This window comes from Pongo abelii, chromosome 6 (assembly GCF_028885655.2).
Source record: "Pongo abelii isolate AG06213 chromosome 6, NHGRI_mPonAbe1-v2.0_pri, whole genome shotgun sequence".
NCBI classification, from domain to species: Eukaryota; Metazoa; Chordata; class Mammalia; order Primates; family Hominidae; genus Pongo; species Pongo abelii.
This window is the reverse complement of record NC_071991.2, coordinates 132,196,124-132,224,011: the sequence shown is the minus strand read 5'-3', so window position 1 is coordinate 132,224,011 and position 27,888 is coordinate 132,196,124. Positions and strand designations below refer to the sequence as shown.

Sequence of the window (27,888 nt, the reverse complement as noted above, 5' to 3'; positions counted from 1 at the left end):
CATCCTACATAAAAATATTTTATCACCTCTCAAATATGTCTTACAACTTTCTACCTCTACATTTTTACTCATTCTTTTTAATCTACATCTTCACTATCCATATTTTTATTCAATCATGAATTTCAGGCTCAAATTTTACTTCCCTCATGATACCCTTTTCTGGGAACCCTAGCTTAAAAGTGACAATTCCCTCCTTGAATATCTATAATTCATTTTGATAATCAATAACACACTGTCGGCTGCAGCTCATCAATTGTTCTCTTTAGCTAGTCTTTCGATATTTGTATTAATATTTTACTTTCCATATGCTTTTGTTCTTAAGGCCTCTTATGAAAAGATATAGTCTTTAAAAAAAATTTTCCACAATTGAGAAAGAGTAGGCACTCAGAAATTTTAGCCAGTTTGAGCCACTGGATTTTTATTCTAGATTATACCATTCTGAGTATGGAAAATGTAACTCAAGCCAATTCATCTCTCTGTACTTTGACTGATCAGTGTTTACAAAGTGAATCAAAGACCTTGGTAATTGACTATGTATGAATCTCAAAAATTATATAAACCCACATTTGCAGTAGTTACACAGTAAATCTGGCAGCACTTTCTTTCTGACTGTACAAAATGAACTTTTGTCCTTTTCAAACAAAATCAATTTATCAACCCACTTTGCTCTTTTCTGAACTCAGTGGTTCATTTGGGATTCAAAAACCAAATAAACAAATGGATTATAATGTACAGTTTGCACTTAACTTTAGCTCAACCTTCACCATCTTGTTCCAAAAATCTGTGCTACTTTAAAAAAATACCTGCATTTACCAAGGCAGGTCTGTCAAGAACAGCAGCATAGAAATAAGAATGAATACAATCAACCTGAGGCACTTTGTCTTCTCAAGGTGTTTCTTTTCTCTAATTAATGGAATCCAACATACTAAGGGCAGGTTAACAGGTTATGACCTGTTTTTCCCTTGCCTTCCCTGCACAATCTTTTATCATTACCATTTCTCTATTTGTACTTCTCCACTAGCAAACAGAAGACCTGGCAGATTTAACATTATTAAAGCCAATGTCTTTATGCCCTTTCTTTCACCTTCTGAGTAGCAGACAGTTTGGGTAGTTTAGATTTGTGGAATGATGGTTTTTGTATATACTAATTCAACACTTAGGAAGACACCATGTTTAGGGACTTTAGGTTGCATCTTCAAGTGTTATCACAAATATCACCACCTTAATTTGGAGCACTTTATATTTTTCAAAACTTTATGGTTATCATTATTTGATCCTCCCAAGTAAGAAGAATCAATTCAATCCCATTTAAAGAAAGGAGACTGAGACATATAAAGCTTTGACATTAGCTCCTTAACTGCTACAAATCCAGGATTGACATTTAGACTAATTTCTAAACCAACTTGAAAGTTGCTTAGAAGAGTGAAGAGAAGTGAAAATTTGGGACACGACTTCTGTTTTGTTTTCAAGCATTTAAATACTTTTCCTTGATAAACTCAAGGTGAATTAGGCTGAAAGACAGAGTTTAATGCTAAATCAGAATAGGCATGCTGCTCTTTTGGCCCCTAGAGGAGAACAAATGACATAAGCATAAACCCTAAGGCAAGGTGGAAATTCTCCACTAACTTGTGTCCATGTGAGAAAAAATGCATAGACTTGCTACAAATATGTAAACATGCTTTCTAAATGTATGCCTGACTAACAGAGGCATTCACAATATTATCACACATAATTCAGATACAGGGAGGGCTGGCTCCAGCACAACTACCCAAAAATGGGGGTGCATGGAAAGGGTAGACCCCTATCTCTGAAAAAGCCAGGGAGAAGAAGTGGCCATCTATTTAGGGTTATGGTGAAAATATATTTTTTAGGATTCTAAGGCCATGCTGTCCAATATGGTAGCTACCAGCCACAAGGTCATTTAAATTTAATTGAAAATAAATAAAATTTAAAATTCAGTTCCTCAGCTTCACCAGTCCCATTTCAAGAGCTCAGTAGCCATTATGTGTTTAGTGGCCCCCATATAAGATGGTGCAGAGAATGTTTTCATCACTGCACAAAGTTCTGCTGGACAGCCCTGCTATAAGATCTTCCAACTCCTGGCTGGGCGTGGTGGCTCACACCTGTGATCCCAGCACTTTGGGAGGCCAAGGCAGGTGGATCACAAGGTCAGGGGATTGAGACCATCCTGGCCAACATGGTGAAACCCTGTCTCTACTAAAATTACAAAAATTAGCCAGGTGTGGTGGCGCACACCTGTAGTCTCAGCTACTCAAGGGGCTGAGGGAGGAGAATCGCTTGAACCCAGGAGGTGGAGGTTGCAGTGAGCCGGGATCACATCACTGCACTCCAGCCTGGTGACAGAACAAGACTCTGTCTCAAAAAAAAAAAAAAAAATCTTTCAACTCCTAATATGAAGTGATTATACTGAGTGAAGTAATGCTATGCACTTCAGAGACATGAAGGTATGTTAGATATGGTTTCTGTCTTCAAAGACCTTACAATCTCATAGAAAAGATGTGATAAGTTGTGGAGTGTTGTATAGGTCAGCATCTCAAAGCATGGCTGTGCTCTCATAATTCCCTCATTGGTACTCTCTCCATTTCCCTATGGAGGCTTTTTGGATGGGGGCAATCTTGCTGTGACTGGGCACTTGCAACTGAGAAAGTGAAATGCTTGGCAAATACAAAAGAAGCTGAGACACTGGCTGAAGAAAGATCACACTTCAAGTTAAGTAACAAGGCCCAAGAGTGGTTCACATGGAATGAAAGTTCAGAAGCCATAGGCCTTTCCCAATTGTAAACATGCTGCAGAGATCACCATATTTTACATAAAAGTAGTTTAACTTGTGCATGACCTTCTGGACTTGCTGAACTACTCATCTTAAAAAAAAAAAAAAGTCAGCAACTCATGTGCCTGCTTTTTGTGACTGGTTTGTTCAACTAACACTTCCAGTTTAGTGATACAGATCCTTGGCCAGCTATCTTGCTAATATAAAGTAGGATAGCTTAGATGGCAGGATGCAAATCCATTTATATTGCTGAAAACAATTCAAGGGTGTGTTCTAGAGGTGCTTTGTTAATAGCAGTATTTTTGTATGTGAAGGACAAGCTGTTATTGATCAGGGACTAATTATTCTCTAGTGAATTATTTGACTTCTATTCATCATGATCATCAAGTGTGTTTACTGTATTCTGGAACTGCAAAGCAGGTTAAAAACTATCTTCTAGAAGTTTATAATCCAAGGTGGAAAGCTTTGAAACCCAACTAAAGGATGTTATCTGCTATGTCCCTTGGATGTAATAGACATATAATTTAAGCATATACATTTACAGATAAATAATAAGTTGAAAAGTACTTAGATTGCTTCCTCTTTCTTTATATTTAGATAGTAATTTAGATAGTAATGAGTCCTTTAGATAGTAGTTTCACTCATTTATTAGTTTGGGGATACCTGGACTTTTCTTCAGGTAGGGAATGGCTTCACAGTTGGGGTCTGCTTAAGAATAGCACAGAACCGGCCAGGCGTGGTGGCTCACGCTTGTAATCCCAGCACTTTGGGAGGCCGAAGCGGGTGGATCACGAGGTCAGGAGATCGAGACCATCCTGGCTAACACGGTGAAACCCCGTCTCTACTAAAAATACAAAAAATTAGCTGGGCGTGGTGGTGGGCGCCTGTAGTCCCAGCTACTCAGAGAGGCTGAGGCAGGAGAATGGCGTGAACTCAGGAGGCGGAGCTTGCAGTGAGCTGAGATCGCGCCACTGCACTCCAGCCTGGGTGACATAGCGAGACTCTGTCTCCAAAAAAAAAAAAAAAAAAAAAAAAAAGAGAATAGCACAAAACCATAGGATCTTTGAACAACTGACTCAATAACCTGAGTTTGTACTGATATTCATGTTGTATTTCTATTGGAGCACTTAGTCTATAGCTTGTATTTTAATTACCAAGTACATATTTGTCTTCTGTAAAAGGTTGTTATCTCTTAGAAGTGATTACTGTCTTTCGTGATCCCTCAAAGTTCTTAACTGACTATTTTTCTTATACTCCGCATTAGGCTCACACTTGTTGAGTTGGAACAGATGCCAGGGCAGTGCTTATTTGTTGAACTTAGTTGTTAAACAAATGAACTTGGCTAAGACGTTATCAAAAGGCTGTTTCTCTGGCTGAGCTCTTAGTAACCTCGGGAATGGTGGTGGTTTACTATGGAACTCTATTTTATATTCTGATTGGTAGTTGTGGTTGTTTTTCTCTAGTGGAAAAGAACTTGGTCTTAGAAAGACATTTCTATTTCAGGAAGAGGAGTATTAGGCATTTAACTGAGGGAATAGGTTTGTTCTTGGATGTTGAAAGAAAAAGAAGACAGGATGAATAAGAAAAGAAGAGAATCAGAATTCAGCTGATACACTTCAAATTTCTGCAGCCTTTGGAAACTTCTTGCTACTCCTCTATCATAATTAGAAAACACTGACATTCAGAGCCAATTAAATGTTTCCATCAGTCTAAAAAAAGTGTTGCCTGATTTTGCTCTCTAACCATGCTCAGTAATTAGAAACATAAGGCACCGTTCTGGAGGTTTGCTTGGGAACCTACCCTTCCCAGGCCTTGCGTGGCTACCCATTGGCTATAGGACTTTTATCTTTTCTCACCATCTCTCTTAGGAGCCCCAGCCCAGATCACAGGAAAAGTGTGAGGTTGCCATGGGCATTCCTGAAAAAACTAGAAACTTCCGGCACCACTTTAGACTTTAAAAAATGCAGAAGAAGCTCACTCTGCCTGCCTGTTTCCTCGCTAAAGCACTATAGCTCTGTACTATACGTGGAAGGCAACGGTTCGAGGATTCAAACCAAGAGAGGCAAAAGGAGGATCTTTGTGACAACCAGCTTGAAATGGCAGCCTCGCTCGCTTCGTAGAACAAGAAAAGCTGTTCCAGCAGCTGATGTTAGAGTTCCTCACACTCTTGCTGAAAAACCTATACTCTGCAGAGTGTAGGATTAGAATACCATCTAAGAAGCAGCAGCAACAGCTTTCTACTTCTGACAATATCTACAAAGAAAATGGAAAAATACTTGTAATCAAGGACTTCAACTCGACAGTTACCTAGCTTGTCAAATTAAAACATGTGGCAACCACCTGCTAAATATCTTGAAAGAATGATACTTTCTTATTTTTCTCCCTGACCTAAAATCTCTTTGGAGTACATTTGCAATTCCTAATTTTTCACACTTAAACAAAAGCTGTCCGCACTATGTTTAAAGATGACTAAGCAATTTTGTATTAAGTAACCGAAGATCACCCTGCCAATTTTAGAATAATTAAGTTTCTGCAGCCGAATATAAACAGTTCCAAGAACTACATACGGCCTACCAAAAGTATATATTACAAGTAGTCAACCCTGTGGCCAGCTGGCAGACAGATCAACATGTTAAAGTAGAATTGTTCAGAATTTGGAGTATTATTTTTCTTTTCTCCCAATATTTTTTCTGCATCCAACTTTGTTTCCTTGGGAATGTTTTCAAGTATACAAAGCAAGAAACTATTGTGGGATTGCACCTCTTGTAAACGAATGAGCATTTCTCTTGAGATCCTTTGGAATGCACATATCATTCCCATTTCAATTCCATCTACACAGGCAGCCAAAGAAAAATGGAGCAAATGAATCCACCTTCGTACCCCTCAAGTGAAAGTATTCATATTGTGCTTGATCACCAGAAAGATCTGCATTGACCACTGGACAAGTGAATGTGGACATTAAGCCATAGGTCTGTTGAGTACCAAAACACCTTTCTGACCCTAGATCCTTGCACTGTGCATTCGTCTGCTCTTGCAGTGCTATAAAGAACCATCTGAGACTGTGTAATTTATAAAGAAAAGAGTTTAATTGGCTCATGATTCTGCAGGCTGTATGAGTAACCTGGCTGGGGAGGCCTCAGGAGACTTTCAATCATGGTGGAAGGCAAACAGGAAGCAGGCATGCCTGACATGGCCGGAGTAGGAGGAAGAAAGAGCAGGGGAGGTGCTGCACACTTTTAAACAGCCATATCTTGTGAGAACTCACTCAGTATCACGAGAACAGCAAGGAGGAAATCCTTCCCCATGATCCAATCACCTCCCACCAGGCCCCTCCTCCAACAATGGGGATCACAATTCGACATGAGATTTGGCAGGGACACAAATCCAAACCATATCACACTGCCTTTACCAGATAGCTTTGTGGGCCAGAATTTCTTGCTAATAAGGCTAAAGTCACAGATTTATCCCACCAGGAATGAGTTACTCATTTGAGGGGAAAAAAATCCTGAACTACGGCCCTGTGCTATGACATTAATCCAGGCCAGCTATATGACAGATGTAGCTGACCACCTTAAACTGAGAAAATAGAGATGGTTAGTTTAGCCCATCCCGCCGTGACCTTCAGTAGTGTGTATGGCCAAATGAATGTGAGTGTGTCATCACACAAAAAGCCCCTACATATTCAGCTGCATTAAAAGTCTTGTCGTCTTCTGCATTATATTTAAATTCAGATACAATCAAGAGTGGCTGAGACTCTACAACCATCATCCCAATGAGAACTTTAATAAAAATATTCAGTGTAGATCATTAAAAAGTCAGGAAACAACAGATGCTGGAGAGGATGTGGAGAAATAGGAATGCTTTTACTCTGTTGGTGGGAGTGTAAGTTAGCTCAACCATTGTGGAAGACAGTGTGGCAATTCCTCAAGGATCTAGAACTAGAAATACCATTTGACCCAGCAATCCCATTACTGGGTATATACCCAAAGGATTATAAATCATTCTACTATAAAGACACATGCACATGTATGTTTATTGCAGCACTATTCACAATAGCAAAGACTTGGAACCAACCCAAATGTCCATCAATGATAGACTGGATTAAAAAAAATGTGGCACATATAAACCATGGAATACTATGCAGCCATAAAAAAGGATGAGTTCATGTCCTCTGCAGGGACATTGATGAAGCTGGAAACCATCATTCTCAGCAAACTAACACAAGAACAGAAAACCAAACACAGTATGTTCTCACTCATAATTGGAAGTTGAACAATGAGGACACATGGGCACAGGAAGGGGAACATCACACACTGAGACCTGTCAGGGGGTGGGGGTGAGGGGCTACGGGAGGGATAGCATTAGGAGAAATACCTAATGTAGGTGATGGGTTGATGGGTGCAGCAAACAACCATGGCATGTGTATACCTATGTAACAAACTGCACGTTCTGCACATGTACCCCAGAACTTAAAGTATAATAAAAGTAAATAAATAAAAAATTCAATAAATGTTTATGAAATATTCATGTACTAGCTACCTTGCTTAGTGTAGCATATAAGATGTGAATGCAGCTATTCTGCCCTCAAGGTGCTTGTAGTCTGATGGTGGAGATGGATAATCAACAAATAAAATACAAATTAGGTTAATTTTAGGAAGAAACCTAAAAAGAAGAAAAAAAGAAGCTACTATGAGAGAGAACTACAGGAACGATCTAATGGTTTCCTATGTGTTAGAATAAGATCTGGGTGGTAATCACCTTTTCCAAAAGGAATGACATTAATATATATAGAGACATGAATTCATACAGGGAACATAAATTTATAAGACTGGAGTTTGTATTCATTCAACAAATTAAATTGACATCGAGTACGTGCCAGACATTTGCTCCCCTAGGTACAGATAAATAAAATTCCTTTCCACTTTTCTCTCCTAAATAGGTGGGTGAGGAGAAAAGCAAATAGTCAGATTTGAGGGATGGTGAACTAGTCTCACCCACTTCTTTCCCACTTCAGGTCCTACATAAGTCACATAAAAATAATGATCCATCAGAAGCTGTTGCCAGAATTCATGCAGACCCAGAGAATACACGTTAAGACATTAACTTCATGCGGCTAAGGTGGGAGGCATGAAAGAGGGCATCTTTCTAGACCCATCCAGCTCTGTGAACTTCCAACAATAAAAGCATGGTTCTAACACACCATCAAGCAGAAATATGCTGATTTATTTTCAAATGCTGGTGCATGATTCCAAGAAACAAACAGTCCATAATAAATTTATCCCAGTGGCAGAACATCTCACAACCAGCTTTTCCACTTTGAGTACCACAAGCAAACCTTTTATTTGTTGACACACAGCCCCTGGACATTCATGAAAACAAGATGTTCTCTTGCTGCTTTTTAAGTTAAACAGATTTAAGTCAAGGTCTGAGCTCTCAGCTGAATTTTAAAAACAGATGTTACATAGCAAAAAGGCTACACTGACCCCAGCAATAAGAGGCTATTTCACTTGAACTTGGATATTCTTTGTCAGCAGGAGAAGTGATCAAAGATGCTTTAAACTGGAGGCAGGAGCAGCCCAGGGTTTACTACTGTCTCCATTCAGTGACTGCCTAGAAGGTCTGGGAAGCTGTTGGGTATTTGGGACTCTTGTTTTGGGGAATAAATGTGCTGGGAAGGGCTGGTGATTGGGAGGTGCAAATTCCTTGGATTTGAATGGAGTTATTCAGGAAAAAATGATCTTCCTCCCACATACCACCATCTTGTTTCTCTGCAGACCCCAGAAGCTCTCTGTGAAATGGCTCCACTCTATCCACCACACGATTCCTCTCCCCACCCTACCCTCCCATGCAAACACAACTTACAGCCAAGCCAAACTCCTGAATCCTGCAATAATTTCACCCTCATTTCTGCCTCTGGGCCTTTGTCTCTGGCTTCTTGCCGCCCATAACCTGAAGTGCCCTCCATTCCTGCAAATCCCATATATTTTTCTAGAGTCCAGCTCAAGTCCTATCTTTATCCCAGAACCACCCTCCCTTTCAGCTTCTACAGCAATTATTGGCCTTGTTCTTGGTGATCAATACTATATGGGCTTGTTGTTCAAATGTTTTATACCATCACTTTCTCTTGACCAAGTCTGAAGCTGCTCAGTGTCAAGGCCTACATCTCCTCTGACATCCCCTCACAGTGCTGAGTACTTTGCTATGCAGTTATTTATGAATGGAAATATTTGCTGAGTTGAACTCATTGAAAAGCTGAAGAATTCTGGCCTGAGACTCCAAGTTCCGAATAATGTTGCAGCTCTGATCCTTTGTGCTGTTTGCCCCATATTCTTATTTCACTTCTTCTGGGCACATTATAGAATTGTGCTTGCCCCTTGTGGTCATCTGGGGCCAAGAGGCTAATTCTGGCCAATGAGTTTTGAGCAGAAGTATCATGTCACTTCTGGGGTAGACTTGCCAATAGGAGACCCTCCAAAGATCTCTTTTCTCTCCATCATGGTTGGTAAGATTTCCAAACAGTCATTGTCAGTAGGGGTTGCTAAACATGGATGACAGTGATGTGGACTAGAAACCCTTGCCTATCCAGGGTTAGTGACAAAGCATGAGTGAGAAACACACGTTCATTTTGACGTCGCTGAGATTTTGGCTGTTTCTGACACCAGCATAACCTAGCTTATCATGACTGACAGAGCCGTGGCCAGCTCTGACATTAGGTTGTACTTGTCTCTGTTTCTAAGCAAGTACTTGCTCAGATTCCTGATTTCCTATTTCCCTTCTGAGATCTCTAGTTTAGAAACAGGGATAGGTAGGTTAACCAGAACACGGTTTGCAGGTAGAGCATCGGGGAGTGGAAGTGACTCATATTTCACTTCCTTATGGGCCCATCTCTTTACTCCAATGAGCCATAAAGCTGCCACTAACTGTAGCAGTGTTCGTGTGTTATGGGATCATTCATTTATATCAGGCATGACAAACTCACATAGTTTAAAGGACCAAAGAGGTAACTATTTGGGGAGTGGTAGCTTATGGGAAAATGGAGAACATATGCATCCCTGCATCCCTATGAGCATTCAGACTCAAAATTTGAAAAAAATGCTTGTATTAGTCTATTCTCACACTGCTAGTAAAGACATACCTGAGACTGGGTAATTTATAAAGGAAAGATGTCTAATTGAATCACAGTTCCACGTGGCTGGGAGGCCTCACAATCATGGTGGAAGGTGAATGAGGAGCAAAGGGACGTCTTACATGGCAGCAGGCAAGAGAGAGCATGTGTGGGGGAAATCCCCTTTATAAAACCATCAGATCTTGTGAGACTTATTCACTATCATGAGAACAACACAGGGAAAAACCCACTCCCAAGATTCAATTACTTCCCACCTGGTCCCTCCCACGACACATGAGGAATATTACAATTCAAGGTGAGATTTGAGTGAATACACAAAGCCAAACCACATCAATGGTGGACAAGGGAAGCACACTTGCAGGGCAGCATGGGCCCCGGGTTGCTCTCTTTCATTGATGGCTGACCATGTGTCATGTTAGGCACTGTGAGGAGGTGCAAGACTGAACCCACAAGCAATCCCATATAGCTTTCATTCTAGATGGATAAGTTGATTTATTTAGACAACAGTTATGTAGCACTTACTATGTACCAAGCACAGTTCTAAGAACTGAGACAATATCAATTCAAATCCTTGTGACAATCCTTATTATTTCCATTTTACAGATGAAAAGACAGAGGCCCAGAGAAGGTGAGTCATTGGCCCAAGGTCACATAGCTAGTAAGTGGTAGAGCTGGGGTCTACATCCAGGCAACTCAGCCCCAGATTGTGTGCTTTTAATCACAACACTCTGTTACATCTCACAAGACCTGTAAATGGATAATACAAAGTAGACTGTAGCAAGGACCTCAATGATGAAATGATCACGTGATTGCCTGGAAGGATTTATGTTCTTCTACAAATGCTCTTACTAGGAGCTGTTTCCTGTCAGCAGGAGGCCTTGGCCTGCTTGATGTTAGGTTCCGTTCATATTTGATGTTTATTAATGAAGTAAAAATGAATCTTCTGTTTATGTTCACTTGTGCCTTGGCAAACTGATTTATTATTTCACTTAAGTGGGGTTCACTTTAGAAAATAAGCTGAATTTGTCTTAAAGCCTTAAAAAAATAAATGATCACATTTCACACTTTGACCATTTCTTTGCTTTGCTCACTTAATTAGCTTTAGACATGATGCTAAATCACCTCAGTTTATCTGTGTCAGTTTTAGGGCAGGTCCAGGTTTTGTGGGACCTGAAGATTATTTGAGAGGCCTTCTTGGAAAACCAGAATACAATAATAAATGTAAAAAGTTAGGCATGGGGGTGTTGAGGCAGGGACCTCTCCCCGTGAGAGGCCCTGCGGCTTAAACTCTACTGACTTCACGGTAAATTGGCTTCTGGTCTCTCATCTTTGATTCTCATGAGCATTTCATAAAAATATCACAGCACCCTTATTTTGCTTTTAAATTCAATTACTATCAGCTCTCCATATCCATGGGTTCTGCATCCATAGATTCAATCAAACAGGGATAGAAAAATTTTTTTTAAAAAAAACCAATGCAATTTAAAAAACCACACAACAATAAAAAATATAACAGGAAATACAGTATAACAGTGATTTACATAGCATTTACATTTTATTAGGTGTTAGAGATGACTTAAAGTATATGAGAGGATATGCATAGATTATATGCAAATACTATGCCATTGTGTATCAGGGAATTGAGCATCAATATATTTTGGTATCCTCGGGAGTCCTGAAACCAATCCCCTATGGATACAGAGGAAGGAGCATACTTGGAACTACATTATAGTCTGCTTTTAACAACATTCTATACAAAAGTTAGAATCTAGGAAACAAATAATGTAGGGGGCAATTATGCATTACCCTTCAAGTGATTTGCAGAAAAGTAGATTTACAGATATAGCCAGTGCATGCCTGTGTTTTGCCTATAAATGGCATAATAAAGTATGATAGGTGGATGAGAGGGCAGAGAAATTTAAAATATTATGACCCTTTGCCGAGACAAAGCCAATGAAAAATATATACAGTATCAGAAATCACAATTTACGTCACTGAACACGTCATTGGATTCACAAAATTTTCCATTGCATTTAATTTTAAAAAAGCCCATTTTATGGTAAGGAATACTAGAATTGCAAACGTAACACAGAACTAATATGGCACGTGAGATGGAGAAGGTCCAGTCCAGTGATATCTGTAGAATGAATGAATTAATGAGTGACTGAATATGCATGTTTAAGGAAGGTGCTAATGGTGGTCACAGGCTTCCCTCATCAACCCCAACTTATAGTTGCATTTTAAAATTTATAAACCATTAGCCAATAATGGGAGACAGAGAGATTCCTGGAGTCTCTCATAATAAAAAATGTCTTTATAATTATAATTTTGTAATTCTGTGTGAAATCAGATTCAAAATCATGGTATCATATACTTATGGGAGGAATTCTTTGAGGAACTTGGAGAAAATACTCCTAGAAGAGCTTCTTCCTTAGGGCCCAACATGAATGCAATATGTTTGCATTCATTCCCGTCTGCATCCTGTGGATATGATAAAATGCTTTCCCCCAAACTCAGGACGCCCCATTCCATGATATATCATATTTGGTCATTAAAGAACAGGATTCAATATTAACGTTGGCCTTCTTTACTGCTCTTTAGCAAAGTGTTTTCAGCCAAATATATTAAACTAGTCAACTGTTCTTTTCCCCTGTCAGTAAAACAGCCAGCATCCTGAAATCACAGCTCATTTGTACCACATTGGCGTGAATATTCAGACTTCATTTGTCTCTAGCTCTTAGAGGCTGGTGTTAGAGTATGTGATGGACATTTTGTTTTGAATTAGCAAAAGGGAGGAGGAAAGAAAAAAATCCAAGTTATAAGTTTGGGCTAAAATATGTTTCAGGGAATGCAGCTCTGCCTTTTCCTCTAGGAAACGTCTATTAAAAAAAATCCAGATTTAATTTGGCATTAAGTTGAGCCTGGGATACAGAGAATAGTAGGAAGGAAAATGTCTTAGGGTTTTTTTTTTCCCCTAGACTGTTTGTTCTGCTTAAGTCCTATTTGAGTACTGTTGCACGGCGTGGTATGAGATGTTCACAACTTAATCTTGTTAGGCATCCTAAAGCAGAGTTCAGAAGCAGTTTGAGTCTGTGTCCTGTAACTGTACAAATCCTATTAGAGTTGGAACCTTAGGAAAGGCTTGATAGTTTTTGGTTCAAAGCTAAATAGCACAAACATTCTTTTCTCTACTTGTGTACTCACTTGCGCTTATGGGAAAAAAGCCTGAAAAGGAGTTCTAGACAAGAGCTCCTGGCACCGTTGTGTGTTTTTCTCCCTGCTGTGTCCACCTTCTCAGCACAGTCTTTCTCTGTCAATGGTCACGCCAGGCAGAAAGGTGTGTTTTCGTGGAGGTGCCTCTTAAGACCAGGTGCAATTCCCTGGCCGGGGAAACACATTTATTTGGGCAAGGTTACTAAAGCTGCACATGGTGGTGTTGGAATGTCCTCTACCCTCTTTACTATGAAGGTTTCCAGAATGCTGGGAGTCCCGTGGGACCTGTGACCTCGTGTCCCCTCAATCCTTAACCACATCTGGACTATGCCCAGGCTCATTGTGGATTTTTCTTCTCATATCTCATGACAAGGACCCTGAGAGTGGTCTCCTTGAGAGGAGACTCCCAGGGAAGGGAGTGGATTCCAGAACTTCTCCCATATGAGCCTAGTTCTACAGCCACTACCAAAAACCCACAGGAAGGAATCTTAGTTTAAGAAAGATCCCTTCAGATCCTACTATAAAAAGCTTGGGCCCACCTGAACCAAAGGAGACTAAGGACTTCGTCAGGGTTTCCAGGGAGGCTCATTCTGCAAAACTCAAGAAAAGAAGAATAAAATAAAAACCCAAGCTTCTCTTTCCACTCCATCTGGAGCTTCAACTGACTTCAAAAATACTGGCCCACAGTGGTTATAAAATCTCCCATTCGAAAACAAGGGCAAAGCCTTCGAAGTGCTTACAACTCAAAGCACTTCTTTTACATGCTCTTAGGCAAATGATCTTTCCCTCCAAGCCCATGAGCTGACTGAAATTAATGAAACACAGTTGGGAGGCACCTATGTTGGCCACTGGCCATCATTCATTGGAACACCCCAACTAGACCATTCATGGATTGCAAAGGGTTTCCTCTTGCTTTCAACATTTCTCATTTGATATAAATAGTAATTTGCATAAAATCACTGACCCAAGTGTCACTGACACTTTGGGCACCTTCAAGAAAATGGGCGTCTTTTTCCTGGCTGCTCCAAGAACACAAAGAGGAAAGTGTGGAAGTGGGTTCTTGAAGAAAGCTGGTATCTCAATATACATTTAAAACAATTGGATGAAGTAGGGGAATAAAGAAATGCAGGAGGTGGCTTCCGGATCTCTGATAGCCTCTTCTGCTAATAATCAGAAAATCACCCTGAAGATGAAGCATTTCTACTAAGGAAGGAGAACTAAGGGAGAGAGAAGAAAAATAAAGTAAAGCAAGGAGAGAACTTAAAGGAAAAGAAATAACACTTTGGAAAATAAAAGAGAGATGAATAAATACCTTTACCCCTTTTATTGGCATCATGCTAGCAGAGCAAATTAGGGAAATTCAGCCCAAGGGTAAATATGGCTCCATGAGAAATGACATTTGATGGTGAGGCCTAGAGAGAGGAGGCTGGTAATGACTGTCAGGGGCCATGGCCTGGCCCCTCTACTCTCTGGTCTGGCAGGGAAACCCTAAAATACTGCCAAAACTTATTCTGGGGAACAGGTGGAGTGGGACAATCAGCAGGGGACAACGGACAAAGGAGGGAGTTCAGGGCAAAAGAGGCACAGCCCTCCACCCCTATCTGGGGCCTTTACTGACTAAACAAGATGATGCTCTGTGACCACTGCGTCACAGCCACCTGACCCTGAAAACGACCTGCCCCTGTCTCTTTGATCATTAAGGATTCTCATCCAGGCCTCCCCTCCTGTCCATTCTGATCAGCTCTGATTGGCTGATGAAGAAAATGGGCCCAAAGGAAGTTTGTCTAAGATTCTCTGAGCAGGCAGCAGGGGAGATGGACAGTGACCATAGGTGGAGTTAGCTAGAAGGGGGCAAAGGTGGGTAGGAGAAGGCTCACAGGAATGGTTTGGGGCATAGCCCCCAAAAGACAGGACAGAGAAGGAACAAAATAGGTCCAAAAACACTAGGGGAGAAAAAATAGACACACACATTAGCTCATCTACATGTTCTCACACAGCTTCATTAGAAGTATTGTGTAGTGTTCTTCCTCTTGGACGGGTCCTTCTCCTGTTATCTACCAGGAAAAATTTCCATATACAATTTCTGATGGAATCTTTAAGCCACTGCTCCTCTCTCTCTACACAGTCTCCCTTGGTGGCCTCATCCATTGACACACTGCTGCTTCCTGCCTGTAGGCCGTGACTGTGAACATCTCTGGTTCTCACCTGACCTTCAGACCTGCATATGCATTGTTTTCTAGACACATGCCCTTGCATGTCCCACAGGCTTCAAACTCAGTAAGTCCCTCTTGGATCCCCGAACAGTTTTCTCATGGAAAGGCCACCTTAACTGGGGCATGCTCATGCTATTTACTGTTTCCTACCTCTGGGAGAAAGGTAACTCTCCTGCTATTAGTCAATCACACCTTTCTTTCAATCTTTCTCCTCAGCCTTAACTTATTTCTACCTGTCTTGGGGGGCGGGAAGTGAGGAGAAAGCATCTTTAATACTCATCATTTGGAGACAGTCTTAAAGCATATAAATTGTAGGTTCAGAGGCTGCATCTAATCCTCTTTCCATTCATTCATTCATTCATTTAATAAATATTACAAAATGTCTACTGTATACAAAACCTCCTCTAGTGCTATGAGAGATGTAAAAGGCACACTCTCTGTTTTCAGAATTTATAGAATGTCATAGGGAAATGAGAGCTGTACCCAAATGACTATAATGCACTCTAGGAACTGCAGATGCTCTGAGAGTAATGTAATCGCTAAAGGAGTTCAGGAGGGGAGAAACAGAGGGAAGCCCATGTGCAATAAACAAAAAATCAGCATATTAGACAGAGAAAATGATGGTGGCAGCATTATGGGCTGAAGGGTATTTCCCCCAAATTCATACGTTGAAATCCTAACTTTCAGGACCTCAGAATGTAACCGCATTTGGAGATGAGTTCTTCAAAGAGTGATTAAGTTAAAATGAGATCTTTAGGGTGGGCCTAATCCAATATGACTGGTGTTTTTACAAGAAGAGGAAATTTGGGCACAGAGAGAAAGACACCAGACAGGTGTGTGCCCGGAGAGACGACCATGTGAAGACACAGGGAGAAGGTGGCTATCTGCAAGGAGGGCCTTGAGAAATCCACCATGCCAACACCTTGATCTCAGACTTCTACCCTCCAGAATGGTGAGAAAAGAAATCTCTGTTGTTTAAGCCATCCAGTCTGTGGATTTTCACTATGGTAGCCTGAGAAAACTTGCATGGGGGCAACAGATAGAATCTTGAAACAACAGTTGCCTGAGTGGTGTGCTGAACTCTTGAAGAACTTTTCTACCTACTGGAGCCAAGCTCAGCAAAACTGTGAATGAGTGAAATGCCCTTTGGTTTCTCCATCCTCTAAAGTGGAAATCCCCTCTTTCACCTCCCTAGGTGGTCCTTGTTCTGGTAGAAGTTTTCCTCCCAGGTGAGAGAGATTTGTTGAAAGTGAGGGGTACTTAGTGCTCCAGAGATTACCAGTGTTTGCACAAAGGTGAGCTTATTCACCTTGGAAGGCTGACTCATGTTGTCTTTATTGATTCAAGTCACTAGCATTTTTCACAGGAAGTGAAGACTTCATGATTGATCCAGGACTGTTTTGCGAAAGATATTACATTGCAGGAAACATTTAAAAATAAAGCAAAAAAAATCAGATTACAAAACAGGGTAAAAGACTTGGTAGATCCTTCAAAACTTGATAGATTCTAACTGATTAATTGGTAAGTAAAGTAGGAGGGCCACAGCAGAAAAACTGTTTTCTCACAGTGCATCTTTAGATCTAAGAATTTAGAATATCAGGCACAAAGGCTGTGTAATTCCTAAGAGCAGAGACCAAAGTATTAATAAAACGTAAACTTTACTCACAGGTCAGCAATCAGATGTCTGAGCCTTCTGGTTGATCACCAATCCCTGTGGAATTTGATTTGATGATCTTGAAATGTTCCAGTGATACCTGGAATAAAAGGAGGATGGAAACATAATTAAGTTGAATGAATTTTAGTTAATACAGACTATATATTTTCAAATATCATTTCTTCCTCAAGTACTGTTGTTAGTTAGAATCTAAAGGGAGAAATAAGGCAGGGGTAGAAATAGCTATTGTGCATTTGTATTTTAAGGAAAATACACTTATCGCAGAGTCCATCCATTTATTCTGAATAAATTATTCTGGAGAAGGAGGCATAGTTAAGACAAGCCCGGGGACAGTATCTAATTGCCAAGTTTCTTTTTCACTGCTCCCAATCCCCTCAGTAATTTTATTTCAAAATTTGATAATGAATAAAGGGAAACTGAAGGAAGAAAATGTTATAAGTGGAAAACTTTTTTGGTCTGTAGTGTCTATGTATGTCCATGAACTATCTTGTTAGTGAGACAAAGACAGAAAGGCTTTCAAGAGAAAACAAAAAATGAATGGCAGAGTCACTAACAGTGGAGTTTGTCTTCAGATAATATCTTTCCTTTCTATTTTCAGATTTAGGGTCTAAGGGCCAGAGAGTTGCTAAAGCTCTTACTCCCTGTCTTAAGATCTTTCTCTCCCATCAGTTACCTTGCAACTTCAAATAGATGCCTGGGTGAACCATTTCTCCCTTGAGCCCTTTAAGCCATAGCTTTTAATGCAGTGCCCGACACACAGATGCTGGCTGCCCTGGCTCAGAAGCAGTTGCCAAAGGTCTCTGCAGGGAAAGCTGAGTCTAGACCGGAGGTAGTAAGGAAGGAAAAGGCCCAAGATGAAGGAAGACAGGAAGGGAGCTGGGCCCTGTTAGGCAAATGAGCCTGTCTTCCTCCCTGAGTCCCCATTGCAGCCAGTGGCAAACAGCCAGGCACTAGTTATTGCTCCTTTGATTTAACCATCTCCTCGGGCATGGGGAGAAATGAGTTTTATATGAAAACATTTACTATAGGAGAACCAAGGTGTAATAAAAAGAAAGAAGTAATTTCTTCCCTCTTGATCAGATTTCTAGTCCCCTAAGATAGCGATTTTCTTAGAACCCTCAGGAAACCTCTAGCTAAAGTCATTCAGTAGCATGAAAAACTGTAACTAGCACCTTTCTAGATTAAACAAATAGAAAAACATTGCTAGCATATATTTACAGGAGATGGTTAATATCCTAATTTAAAATTTCTACTGCAAGTATTCTCAGAAAGACGGCATTTTCCAAATGGATACTAAGAGGCTGGTGGTGGGGGAAGAGGGGAGGGTGAGATGATAACTTATTTCAACAGAGAATCATTGCAAAGGTTAAATTAGGGATCCTTTACAAAAGTAATTGTAAATAACTAACAAGAAGACCCAGATTTTCATTAATTTAAAATTTTATCTTACATGGTTGAATTAGGGTCTCTGATTTCAACATTACCATTTTTATAAAACAATTCCTCTGTGACTTTTTCATAATATGATTTGCTTTCATTATGGAAATAATAATAATAACTATTGTTTGTTAAGTATTTTTCAGTGATAGGCCCCGTGCTAAGCACATTGCACACATTATTTCATTTGATGACTGTAACAACCTTGTAAAATACATATTCTTTTTTTATTTTTTTATTTTATTATTATTATACTTTAAGTTTTAGGGTACATGTGCACAATGTACAGGTTTGTTACATATGTATACATGTGCCATGTTGGTGTGCTGCACCCATTAACTCGTCATTTAGCATTGGGTATATCTCCTAATGCTATCCCTCCCCCCATACATATTCTTATCTTAGGATAAGCACTGAGAAGTTTCTTGGCTGAAGTCATTTGCCTGAATTCACCCAGCTAGTGGTGAGGCCAGTATTCAAAGTCAGGGCCTGACCAACCGTGCTGGGTGTATTTGGTGGATACAGGAGCCTGTTTGCTTGTTCACTGAGTGAGTCCTCTGCTTCAGGACACGGCACACGGTGATGCACAAGGGCTCTGCTTCCATGGAGCTTATACTCTGCTGGAGTTCAGACAACACACATTTCTGATAGTGACTGAGCAAATAAAAAACAGCCGGGTGTAAAGAGGTCCACTGAGGGTCCCTGGAGGTTGGATGGTGAGGGATAGTCTCTCTGAAAAGGAGACATCTAGGCTAAAAACACATTTCTAGGAAGAAGCCCCCCATGTAAAGATCTGAAGGAAGCATGTTCCAGGCAGAGCCCTTGAGAAGCCTGGTGTGAGGCTTTTATGAGATGGCTGTGTGCTCTGGGATCATGAAACTCTTCCAAGTTACTCAGTCCATGTGGCATTCAGGCTCATATGTCTGTTTGTAGAGTACACAATGCTGAAAGATGTGCTGGACACAGGGTCTTACCAAAAAACTATCCCCACAGGGCTGCCTTTGCTGGAAAGCATGAGGATCTGTCCCTGCCCAGAGATGAAAGTGCCAAAGAAGCACATGATCACCTTTGTATCCAGTGCCCAGAGGGATGGAGGTTCCCCACTCCCTTTTTTGCTAGGTAGACTTCAAGAGAGCTGTGTTTTACAGGCTTGCACGAGCTCCTTTCATACATTAGAGGATAAGGCAGATCATTTCTTAATAACAGAAAAATGAAAAGCTACAGGACATAATCCTTAAAATGGGAAAGGAATGGCAAGTAGCTATTTCAATCATAGTTGGCAGGAAGTCACATAATCTGTGGGGATGGAAATTAAAATAAAATATTTAAAAATAGATCGATGGGTTTTAGTTAGAATGAGCCAGTAATAATAACACATTATTAATTGTCTCTGCTCTACATTTATAGTTAAACATGGGAGCTAGGAGTATGTTAGAAGAAAAGAAATATATGATCTTAGGGAATTTGGGTCATTTAAATAAATACTAACAAGTGAACTGACCTCATAGAAGTCATTTAATCACTCAATTTCTTCAGCTATAAAATGAAGCATTTGGAATAGATTTGCCACAGTACTCAATTCAGGTGATTTATTTCTACCATCTTTCCATGAAAAAAATGTATTGTGTATGTGAATGACCTTGATATCATTTTGAATAAAATAAGTTCAACCAAGTTCCCCCTTTTCAGCATCTAACAGGGTGCTCAGAGAAGAGTATTGCTTTTCAAGTCCACCTATCCTGACTCCTTCTCTATTATTTCTAAGAGATGAGTGCATTTTATAACTCTAAGAGAAATGATAATATATTACATAATAATATCTATAATTTATTGAATACCTACTATTTGCAAGGTATTTGATATCTGTTCTTTCATTTAATCTTCATGAGAAAACTGTGAAACTAGTTGTTTTTTATTATCCCCACTTGGAAGTAAGATTCGTTGTCACACAGTTAATAAATGACAAGTTAGAATTAAAACCCAGGTTTGTTTTATTCCAAAGCTCCTTCCATGACAGGATACATGGAGCAGCCATAGCTGCCAACACTGACATTTTCTTTTACCTTTTTGAGTTCCATACAACATTTTTCTTTAAATGTTTTGGAGGAGATTGTTGATGAGTTTGTGGAATGTAGCCAGACTGACGTAGGTATTTGCCTCAATGGAATAGCTTGTGGCAGTCCAGTGCTTTCATTGAGAATAACTAGAAACTCTGGATAATATTCCACAAAACCAAAATTAATTTGGAGGCATCCCAGAGCTGCTGTGGTAACCAGGACTACAGGGGCCAACATCTTAGAGAGAAGGAAGGCCTGGAAAAGTAATCTTACATTCAGTGATTTCCCCCTCAAGGAATTTGGCATACTTTAGATACAAAGGACAAGAAGATACAAGAGAGAAACTAAGTAGAACATTTCTGAGAAGCAGAGCAGTCTTCTCAGCCTTGTGGAGCTGAGGAGAAAAAACTTTAAGTGCAAGAGGGAAGGACCATTCTGGGGTGACAGAACTGCGCTATATCTTATTCATGGTGATTGTTATTTAACTATATGCACTTGTCAAAACTTGCAGAACTGTACACTGAAAAGAGTAAATTTTACTGTGTGTAAATTACGCTGTGATAAATGTCTTGGGATACAACCTTAGTTAGGACCCTTGGAGAGTTCAGCCACGGAGAGGGAGCAAACCAGAGGTTGAAGGAGTCATGCAAAATGGAAGATGAGTTGTAGATCAGCTCAGCCCCCTGTTTAACTGAAGAGAACTTTCCCAACTCTATCAAAACAACCAGAAGATAAGACAATCCCTATCTGCAGAAAAGTAACATCATCCCGCACCTAAATGAATATCTATATGGAAAAAGGAAAATCAAAACCTGACCTCTATTTAGCATCATTCCCCCAAATTCTTTCAGATTGATTGTGGATCTACATGTGAAAACTTACACATTTGCGCTTTCAGGAAAAAAAAATTCCCATGATTTTGGGATAGGCAAAGATTTTGTAAACGGGACATAAAAATTAAAAACTTGTGTTGCACATGGACACAGGAAGGGGAACATCACACTTCAGGGACTGTTGTGGGTTGGGGGGAGGGGGGAGGGATAACACTGGGAGATATACCTAATGCTAGATGACGAGTTGGTGGGTGCAGTGCACCAGCATGGCACATGTATACATATGTAACTTACCTGCACATTGGGCACATGTACCATAAAACCTAAAGTACAATAATAATAATAATAATAATAATTACAATAAAAGAAAAAAAAAAAAAAAAAAAAACTTGTGTTGCATTAAAACTAAAAACCATAAAAAGAGTGGAGATGCAAGCCATAGATTGAGAAAATATTAGCAATATGGATGACAAAGAACTTGCATCCAGAATATATATAAAAATTTCCACACATCAAAAAGAAAAAGATGGATGATCTAATAGAGAAATGAGTAATGATTTCAACGGGCATTTCACAAAAGAGGATACTTAAAATTGCCAACAACTAAAAAATAAATTAGCCAGGTATGGTGGTGCATGCCTGTAGTCTCAGCTACCTGGGAGGCTAAGGTGGGAGGATCTCTTGAGCCAGGGAAGTCAAGGCTACAGTAAGCCATGATCATGACACTGCACTCCAGCCTGGGGACAGAGAGAGACCTTGTCTCAAAACAAAAAAAGACAAAAAGGTCAACAAGCGTATGAAAAAGTGCTCAATCTCATTAATCGTTAGAAAAATTCAAATGGAAACTTATGATGAACTAAAACTACATACCACTAGAATAGCTAAAATTTAAAAGACATAAATCAAAATGTTGGTGAGCAACTGAAATGCTCATGCACTGCTGTGGGAATATAAATTGGCAAAATCACTTGGGAAAAAGATTTGGCAGCATATGCTAAAGCTGAATATTTGTATACCCTGTGACCCAAAGATCTTATTCATAGGCGTATATACAACAAAAATCCATGCATATATTCACCAGAAGACATGAACTTGAATGTTTGTAGAAGTACTATTAATAATAGCCGTGAAAAGGAAATAACCTCAATGTCTATCAACAGCAAAATGGATAAATTGTGGGAGGCAAACAATGAAACCCTATATAGGAATTAGAATGATCTAAGTTTTGCTGAGGCAATGAATCTCAGAGTCATAATGTAAACAACACAACAAAAATTACTATATGATTTCATTAATATAAAAACTGAAGCCCAGACAAAATTAATACTTCATGTTGGAAATCAGAATAATGATTATCATGAGGCAGTGGCTGGGTGGGGGAAGGCATGATTCTGAAGGGACATTTAGGGTGCTTCTGAATGCAAGTAGTATTCTGTTTTGTGATCTGGATGCTGACTACTCAGTTGTGTTCATTCTGTGAAAGTCCATCACTCTGTACAATTATAAATTGTGCACTTCTCTATATGTTACACATCATTAAAAAGATTATTTTTAGAACATGTGAACAGAAAAAGATGAAGCTTTAGTCTGAAAAGATGACAACTCCAGGGAATTTATGAGCTCAAAATATATAAAATCAGGAAAGTTCACTATCTCTGGTCATGTATTGTACCAGTAGGAAAATGAAATAATAAAAAGAAAGACAAACAATGAGAGAAAACAATAAGATAATACAAATCAATGTACTCTGCAGGGGGAGAATTGTAGTTGGGAAGGCTGGGATCAATTTGGCCAGTTATTTCTAAATTAAAAGTCAACACTGGATTACTTACCAATGACTTAGTGAACTTTCCATATATATTTTTTGGCTTACCATATCTTAGAAGGGAAATATTGAATGTTTTTGCAAGTGGCCCATACCAAGGCAATCCAAATACAGGGACTACTTATCATCTTAAGAATGCCATGAAATTTCACCATCCATCCAGCCCTTTGCTTAGTATACACTGTTTCTCGTCCTCACTTTTAACCACCCACCTTCCCCAAATTATTTCTTGTAGCTCTTTTGTGCATCAAGCCCTTGCACAATGTTTCCTCTTTATTTCTTAAAATTATATGTTTCCATTTCAGATTTTGCCTATGTATCTTGAACAAATTCATCTATAGTATGCTTGTATTTTAGTGTATAGGTTTATGTCTGTATGAGAATCTCTTGATTTTTATGGGATATGTTTTCTGTGTTATTAGGAATTATGCATATGGAAATGTATACAAATATTTGTATAAATGAGTAGATAAGAGGGACAAGATGTATTAATATGATAATATGTTAGGAATTTAGCTACCAAACAGGCTAAAGTGGGAAATTAAGGAAATTGTTCTTATAATTAAAGAAAAAGTCAATTATTCAGTGAAAGTCAGAATTTTTGTGGCATTCTGTAGCAAACAGATTTATTGGATAGCAGACAAAGCTTTAAATCATTCAGTTGGATTGAACATAGATCTTTCCCATTAAAACAGCATGGAATTGTAAGACTGACTATAGGGTCACATAGAACTCTACACTTAATAACCTAAGAGAAGCTCTTTAACAAAGATAACTAACAGATGTCAGCTACTTCAATTTTAAAATGAGGATAGTGATTACTAACTTGAAGGGTTTTTTCCTTCTTCCATTGTACTTGGTTAATGCCTCTATGGTAGCATTGCATGAGTATGGGCTTCCCAATGGTAAGGGCGTGGTCTTATCAATCACTCCCTACCAAGCATTTAGTATGTTCTCTGGCATATATCATATGCTTCATAAAAGTCTGTTGTTGGCCGGGTGCATTGGCTCACACCTGTAATCCCAGCACTTTGGGAGGCCGAGGCAGGCAGATCACAAGGTCAGGAATTTGAGACCAGTCTGGCCAACACAGTGAAACCCCATCTCTACTAAAAATCAAAAAAAAAAAAAAAAATTAGCCAGTGTGGTGGTGTGTGCCTGTAATCCCAGCTACTCAGGAGGCTGAGGCAGGAGAATCGCGTGAACCCAGGAGACGGAGGTTGCAATGAGCCGAGATCGTGCCATTGCACTCCAGCTTGGGTGACAGTGCAAGACTCCGTCTCAGAAAAAAAAAAAAAGAACGAAAGAAAAAAGTCTGCTGTTGAGTGATGATTGAGCTAACATATAAAGTACCTAGTATTGAACTTAGCATGCCATTGACCCTTGTTTAATATTATCAGCTTCTTTCTCTGCCTTCTTTGTCATTCTGCATCTAGAGAGTAGAATGGCTCAATTCTTAGTTTATTTCTATGCCGTCAGGTCCCAAGACTAGCAAGCTACCCAGGAAAATTTTGCTGAGTTCTTCTTAAAATTTTATGGAGTGCAAAGGATATAGCTTAGATGTATGTTCTCAGAGAAGCCAATGTTGTAAAACTATGAAAAAAAAAAGGTCTTATCCTGTTCTATGATAGTACAAAAGATGGGCTTTGATATCTTAAAATGGTGCCTAATCACTGCAGCCTTTTCTCCTTTCTCTTGGACAATCATTTAATGAAGAGTAATCTGCGATGCTATTTGCATCATCCAAGATCTTTCCATTGTTAATAGAAGAACAAGGGTGGATTTTTACAGGCAAGATGATTTCTGATTGGAGAAGCAATGAGAATGTATCCATGAAGGTCAGATGTTTATTTTTAAGCTTCATGAAAAGTTCTGTACTTGTCTGAAGCAAATAGGAAAGAGAAAGTCATTTGTGGTCTTATGAAATTTCTGAACTTCTCATGGGAAAGTAGCTGACGTCAGTGTTTGATAAGTTTCCCATGGCTACAGGCATAAGAGACACTGAGAAAAATGTATCTTTCTCTTCATAGAGTCATAGTGTACCTGAAGTTTGAGCTGGGTATAACTACCACTCATCACGAAAGACCTAGCGTAGATAATAAAAAGTCCAATGTTTGTGAAAAGGCAGTGGCAGTTGTTTCTCTTGCCTTCATCATCGTAATCATCACCACTGCCACCACCACTGTCATCATTATCAGCGAGCACTGACTGTTGTTTGTAAGATGTGATGTTAAGTTACCTAAGTTTCAGCAAATGATAAGAAACGGTGCACTTAATTTTTATGTATATTAAATTTTCCAATGGATGCAGTCTTCTGGTTCTCTTCTGCCTGTGTGCCTGTGTATGGCTTCCTAAATAAATAGAACTTATCAAAGAGAAGCAACTATGAAGATTAGAACCCTCATGGTTGATGAGGCAAAGCTGAGGAAACAAGATGGACATCTGAGCAAGGGTAAGAGTCATATCATCTATCTTTTTTTTTCTTTTTCTTTTTTTTTGAGATGAAGTCTCACTCTGTCACCAGGCTGGAGTGCAGTGGCGCGATCTCAGCTCACTGCAACCTCTGCCTCCCAGGTTCAAGTGATTCTCCTGCTTCAGCTTCCTGAGTAGCTGGGGTTACAGGCGCCCACCGCCACACCTAGCTAATGTTTGTATTTTTAGTAGAGACGGGGTTTCACCATGTTGGCCAGGCTGGTCTCAAACTCCTAACTCAGGTGATCCGCCTAACTCGGCCTCCCAAATTTCTGGGATTACAGGTGTGAGCCACCTCACCTAGCCTCATTTATCTTTTATCTGTAGAATTTAGCACAGCCTCTAGCATATAGGATAAATTTAATAATGTCCGGTTTGGCAAAATTGAACCTCTTTAATTCTATTAGACTCTCAATTTTTGACAATCTCATCAATAAAGGTTGTACTTAGAAATTTTCGATATTCACAAAGAAGGAGTGTCTCAAGTCAATAAATTCTAGTTCAGGCTACACGTCATCAAAGCGATCGGAGTATCTATTGTGCAATTAAGTCAACTCTGAAAAATTTAGGCACACTTTATTGATGTAATAAATACATTTCATGTTCCTATTTATAATATGTTCTTGTTTGTTTAAAGTATGCTTAAAACTTTTTCTAATGTTAGTTTTGACTACTGATTGAAATTTAACTACCTAAGGACAGGGCCATATATTTCCTTTATGGCCAGTTGCTTAAGGTAAGCAAAAAACAAAGCAAAATAACACCCTAAGTGGAATTATCCTGTTCCTCTTTCCCACGTTCCAACCAACTGGTATTGCCCACCTCTCCTCTCTGTCACAGAGCTGTGTAGTAAGACCTAATCCAGAGCCTTGAGCTCAGTTGGTGGCAAGCATGAAACACTGACAGAGAGAATCTGGGCAGCAGCAGGACACAGGGCTCAGGTCAGGATCTAGAATCACCTTGTCCTACCCTTGCAACCAAAACCATCAGTATGTGTAGCCTTGAAAAAATTCACTAAATGTCATTCCTCAGCATTTTAAAGAAAGGCAGGCAGTACTTTATCTCTTTGCACATTCAACTGAAAGAGTAACTAGTGAAGGCTGCAAGCCCATAGATTAGATACAGAGGCCTTTGCACTAGAAAACTGGTAAAATATCACACTCACTCTGTCTGTTCATCATCACCCAGATATCCATCTGTTAATGTCTAGGAAGCTGTGGACATCGGCAAACACAGCAAAATAACAATGCACAGGGGACCATTTTGTGCGCAGGGCCCTGGGAAGGGCCAGTGGAATTCCTCTGATCAGTCTCCTTTTGACTTTTTCCCATAGACCTTGTTCCTGCACTGAAATGCCTGGAATGTTTGGTAGGGATGAAGTGGGTTGGTCACAGGGCAATTATGCTTCTATCATCAATCAGATCAGCCATTTGTGGGCTGATTTCCAAGTGCCTAGTGACATCACAAATGGGTTAAGAATACAAATACATGGCACTTTTACAGTAAACAGGGCTTTCATATCTCTATTCTTAAATGATTTTCATAGCAACCCTGGAGGTCAGTAAGACAAGTATTATTGGCAACATTTTATAAATAAGACCTAGAAAGGCCTAGAGAGGTTAAATGGTTTACCCAAGGCTTCTCAGCTAGTGATGGGCGGAGCTGGGTCCCCAAATCTGTTCTTTTTGTAGAACACCACTCTGCCTGTGTTTGATTAGTTAACAACTAAGTTCATTTAGCAGGAGCTGGTTATTTTTTATTTTAGGACAAATCAATCACTACATCTGATTTTGGATGGAAGAATCCACTGCTCGATTTCTAACTGCCATCATGGGCTAAACAGTTTTCAAATAATTATCTCAAGAACTGATCCTTTGTGGCCCTTGCAATCTGGCCTGTCTTTGCAGTAATCACACAGCAGAGAAAGTGTAACAAGCGATAAATACTTCAAGCAACCGTCCTAATCTCAAAGCATTTGAACATCAAAATAGATCTTCCATCAGGTATGGTGGCCCACCATAGCAGCTTTCTATGTGGAGTTCTGATCACAGTATTGTTGCTACTCTGACGTATCATCAGAAATGTGAGGTTTCATGTGATTTACTTTTTAAAATATTAGGAAGGATTCAAAGTTATCCATATAAACTTGATACTCATTCAATGGGATTCTAGGCATCTTTCTTCGGTGGAAGAAAAAGGCCTATTTGTCTTCCTCTAAGTGGGTCTTTTCTGTGAATGTCATTCCT

General features: G+C 39.6%; 1 protein-coding gene across 26 annotated transcripts in view; it reads right to left on the bottom strand.

Moving 5' to 3' along the window:
• Positions 1–27,888, bottom strand: part of CALD1 (caldesmon 1) — a 231,845-nt gene that overhangs the window by 112,717 nt on the left and 91,240 nt on the right. For all 26 annotated transcript variants that reach the window (XM_063725561.1, XM_054558997.2, XM_063725555.1 and 23 more), the window contains one exon: positions 17,010–17,097. The gene's annotated coding sequence lies outside the window, so the exon portion shown is untranslated. The remainder of the gene's footprint in view (positions 1–17,009; positions 17,098–27,888) is intronic.